This window comes from Ornithorhynchus anatinus, chromosome 1 (assembly GCF_004115215.2).
Source record: "Ornithorhynchus anatinus isolate Pmale09 chromosome 1, mOrnAna1.pri.v4, whole genome shotgun sequence".
In the NCBI taxonomy this organism is placed as follows: domain Eukaryota; kingdom Metazoa; phylum Chordata; class Mammalia; order Monotremata; family Ornithorhynchidae; genus Ornithorhynchus; species Ornithorhynchus anatinus.
Genome location: NC_041728.1, coordinates 173,909,582 through 173,914,041, shown reverse-complemented (window position 1 = coordinate 173,914,041; position 4,460 = coordinate 173,909,582). Strand labels below are relative to the sequence as shown.

General features: G+C 53.5%; 1 long non-coding RNA gene across 1 annotated transcript; it reads left to right on the top strand.

Annotated features, from left to right (window-relative positions):
- The first annotated feature begins 627 nt into the window (after nucleotides 1–627).
- Nucleotides 628–3,919, top strand: LOC114809090. Its single transcript, XR_003756846.1, has 3 exons — nucleotides 628–743; nucleotides 1,235–1,305; nucleotides 3,789–3,919. It is a non-coding gene; the product is annotated as an uncharacterized LOC114809090 (long non-coding RNA).
- Nucleotides 3,920–4,460: the final 541 nt, after the last annotated feature.

The following is a 4,460-nucleotide window of genomic DNA, read 5'->3' as shown; positions in this document are numbered from 1 at the left end:
ACCTTATCAGTAAAATAAGCTTTAAAAGGGTCCGACCCAATCAGCTTATATCTACCCCAGCGGTAAGAACATCGCCTGACACATAGAAATAGCTTAAAAATACCATCAGAAGAAAGAGAGAGGACAAAGGGACCAGGAGGGAATTCGACAGTGGCTGGGTGATGTCCATGGCCCCTTCCCAGGCCATGCTAGCCTGAGGCCAGCCGATCAAGACAAGCTCCGCCCCTTCAGAATAGGTCCCCCGAGCCCCGCCCCCACCTTACCAATCTCCTTACGCAACAGTCATCTCCATGGCAACTGCGATAACCACATTGGCCCCTTCCTCCCCCAGGTCCCTGTCTGATCCCGAGGACCAACCAAGCAAGCAGAAGCAGCGTGGCTCAGTGGAAAGAGCACGGGCTTTGGAGTCAGGGCTCATGAGTTCGAATCCCAGCTCTGCCACTTGTCGGCTGTGTGACTGTGGGCAAGTCACTTTACCTCTCTGTGCCTCAGTTCCCTCATCTGTAAAATGGGGATTAAGACTGTGAGCCCCACGTGGGACAGCCTGATTCCCCTATGTCTACCCCAGCGCTTAGAATAGTGCTCGGCACATAGTAAGCGCTTAACAAATACCAACATCATCATCATCATCATCATCATCATCAAGAGGTTGTTCTCCAGACACCAAAGGCTTGAATCGGCCAAACCTGTGTGAGACGTTCCGACTGCAGGCAGAGCATCTGTGACCCGTTGCCGCCCCCTGGGTGAGGGGAGTCTCTGGGCATTTGGACGGGGGAATCTCCCAGGGAGAAATGGGTTACGGGGAGGCTTTACAGTGAGGAGACAAGCTCAGTTAATGGTCCTAGAGGCCAGACCTGCCAGGCCAAAGGAGGGAGAGGAACGGTCTCACTCCCTGAAATGCTGCGGTGTGTTTTCCAATGCCAGTGATCCCACTGCAGGAGTGGTAAGATGGGAGGGGCATAGACTGAGCACTACCTGTGGACAGACCAATGTACTGAGTTCTGGGAAAGCTCCCCTAGCTGGGAATCAGGTCTCCCCTCAGGATCTCCGCTCAGTGGGCCAAAGCCTGGGGCAGACACGTCGGGAGCGATGAAATGATAAAACACAACACAGGTAGCCCCCCGATGTGGTGGGCAGAGGTTGGGCCCGGGGGAGAGAAAAAGTGGAGGAGACTGAGGGGTCACCACCATCCCCATTAACTGTGGGTTTTCCCGCCCAATGGTTTTCTTTTCAGAGCCACCATGGCAGAGGGGAGCAGGCAGCCTCCCACCCAGAGGGGATCTGGAAGGGTCTGCGCAGAGCACTGTAAGTATGAGGGGAAAGAGAAGGAAGGCTTGGAATGGAGGGAGGGAGGAAGGGAGGGAGGAAAGGAGGTGGAGGGGAGAACAGGGGGAAAGAGAGAGTCAAGGGGGATGGCCTCACTTTCTTCCCTTATATTCATTCATTCAATGATATTGATCGAGTGCTTATTATTTGCAGAGCACCGTACTAACCGCTTAGGAAAGTTAGATACAGCAATAAAGAGTCGATCACTGCTCACAATGAGCTCACAGTTGAGAGTGGGGGAAGGCAGACATCGATACAAGTAAACAGTCATCAGTTAAAATAAATAAAATCCGTGTAACTTTGGGGATAGAGCATGGGCCGGGGAGGCAGAGAATCCAGTTCCACTCCAATTTCTGCCAGTTATCTGCCCTTTGTCTTTGGGAAAGTCAATTAGCTTCTCTGGGCCGTAGTAGGTTTATCTGTAAAATGGGGATGAAGGCTATGAGTCCCATGTAAGACATGGACAGCCTCCGATCTGACGAGTTTGCATCCAATCCCAGCGCTCAGTGCAGTGGCTGGCACATAGTAACTGTGAATCAAACACCATGAAATAGATTGAGCAAATACTGACTGCAGAGCATTGTTTTGTTCATTCATTCAGTAGTATTTATTGAGCACTTACTATGTGCAGAGCACTGTACTGGGGGCTTGGAATGTACAAATCAGTAACAGAGAGAGACAGTCCCTGCCCTTTGACGGGCTTACACTCTAAACGGGGGTGACGGACAGACAAGAACTGTGGCAATAAATAGAATCAAGGGGAAGAACATCTCATTAAAACAATAGCAAATAAATGGAATCAGGGTGATGTTAATCTCATTAACAAACTAAATAGGGTAATGAAGATATATACAGTTGAGTGGACGAGTACAGTGCTGAGGGGATGGGACGGGAGGGGGGAGGAGCAGAGGGAAAGGTGGGAAAAGAGGGTTTAGCTGTGAAGAGGTGAAGGGGCGGGTAGAGGGAGCAGAGGGAAAAGGGGAGCTCAGTCTGGGAAGGCCTCTTGGAGGAGGTGAGCTTTAAGTAGGGTTTTGAAGAGGGGAAGAGAATTAGTTTGGCGGAGGTGAGGAGGGAGGGCGTTTCAGGACCGCGGGAGGACATGGCCCAGGGGTAGACGGAGGGATAGGCGAGAATGGGGGACAGTGAGGTGGGCGGCAGAGGAGCAGAGCGTGCGGGGTGGGCAGTAGAAAGAGAGAAGGGAGGAGAGGTAGGAGGGGGTAAGGGGATGGAGAACCTTGCAGCCTAGAGTGAGAAGTTTTTGTTTTGGGCGGAGGTTGATAGGCAACCACTGGAGGTTTTTAAGAAGGGGAGTGACATGCCCAGAAGCGTTTCTGCAGGAAGATGAGCCGGGCAGCAGAGTGAAGAATAGACTGGAGTGGGGAGAGAAAGGAGGAAGGGAGATCAGAGAGAAGGCTGACACAGTAATCTAGCCGGGATATTAAGAGAGCCCGTAGCAGTAAGGTAGCCGTTTGGGTGGAGAGGAAAGGCGGATCTTGGAGATATTATAAAGGTGAGACCGGCAGGTTTTCGTAATGGATTGGATGTGTGGGGTGAAAGAGAGAGACGAGTCAAAGATGACACCGAGGTTGCGGGCCTGAGAGACGGGAAGGATGGTCGTACCATCCACGGCGACAGGGAAGTCAGGAAGAGGACAAGGCTTGGGAGGGAAGATGAGGAGCTCAGTTTTGTGCCCCGGTCCACTCACTGGTGGCCTCAGCCGGGAGGAATCTGAGGGGACAGTCAGTCTGCAGGAAAAATCAGGTGACGGGAAGAGTGGACCACAAGGGAACTGGGCCGGAGGGGGAGTGGGTTGAAAGGGATAGGGCCGGTGGGGAGTGGACCCGGTGGGGAGAATCGACGGGAGGTCTGGGCTCGAGGCCCTCCGGGGCCCAGATGGGGCCGAGTCAGCCCTGGATCGTCGGCTTCACCGGTCCAGAGGAAACAAACCCGCTGCACTGGGGGACCGTAGGGTCATGAAGTGTGTCCCCACTCAGAGCCCCCTCTGTGAAATGCACTCTACCTGACTTGCCTTCATAAGCCTCATCCCATCCTTACCCCACCCCCATCGCTGCCCCACCCCAGCCGTGACTGACCTCATCACCAATCCCCCCAACACTCTGAGCGTTGCCTCGATGATTTACCCTTCCGAGGGGAGGAGGAGGGTGGAGTCCATTTAACATGGCACCTCCACAAGCCTGTGCCACCATGGCCGGCTATCCATCAGGACATGGCAGCAACGTTGGGGACGAGCGCATGCAGCGAAATGTCCCACGGAGAAAGACCTCCCTCAAGGGGGCTCAGGGTGAGGGATGTAGTGGGGGGCAGGCAGAGGTGCTGTCCTACGGTCCTTGGGCCTGTCAGAGACCCTGTTCAGGTCAGCCTGGAGTCAGGGGCAGTGGCATGGGGAGGAGACGAACCAGGAGATCCTAGAAACTAATTTTCCGTTCTTTCGGCCTCCACAGTTTCCATCGTCTGGCAGCCATGAGGAATGTAAATCAAAACTTTGGAATATGTCGAATTGTACCAGCGGAGGAGGAGGAGAAGACACAAGAGGAGAAGGTGGAGGAGGAGGCAGAGGAGGAGAAAGAGATGGTGGAGCAGGGAGTGGAATGGAGAAGGAATGAGGTGGAGGAGAAAGAAGAAAAGGTGGAGGAGGAAGAGAAATTGGAGGATCTGGACAAGGAAGAGGGCAAGCTGGAGAAGGAGGAGAAGAAGGGGAAGGAGGAGGAGAAGGAAGGCGAGAATAAGGAGGAAGAGAAGAAAGAAGTGGGAAAGGAGGGAGAGCAGAGGGAGGAAGAGAGAAAAGAGGAGAAGGAGAATGAGGCGAAGGAGGAAGAGGAGAGAGATGAGGAGAATTTGGAGGAGGTGGAGAGGGAGGAGGAGAAGGAGGAGGAGGAGTTTAAGGAGGAAGTGGAAAATGAGGGGAAGAGGAAGGAGGAGGAGAACGAGGAGGACGGGGAGAAGGAGGAAGAGAAGAAAGAGGAGGAGGAGCTGAAGAATGAAGAGAAGAGACTGGAGGAGAAGGAGGAAGAGCAAAAAGAGGAAGAGAAGAATGAGGAGGAGGAAGAGCAGAAGAAGGAGGAGGAGGAGGGGGAAGAGCAGAAGGAGGAAGAAAAGGAGGAGGAGAAGGAAGG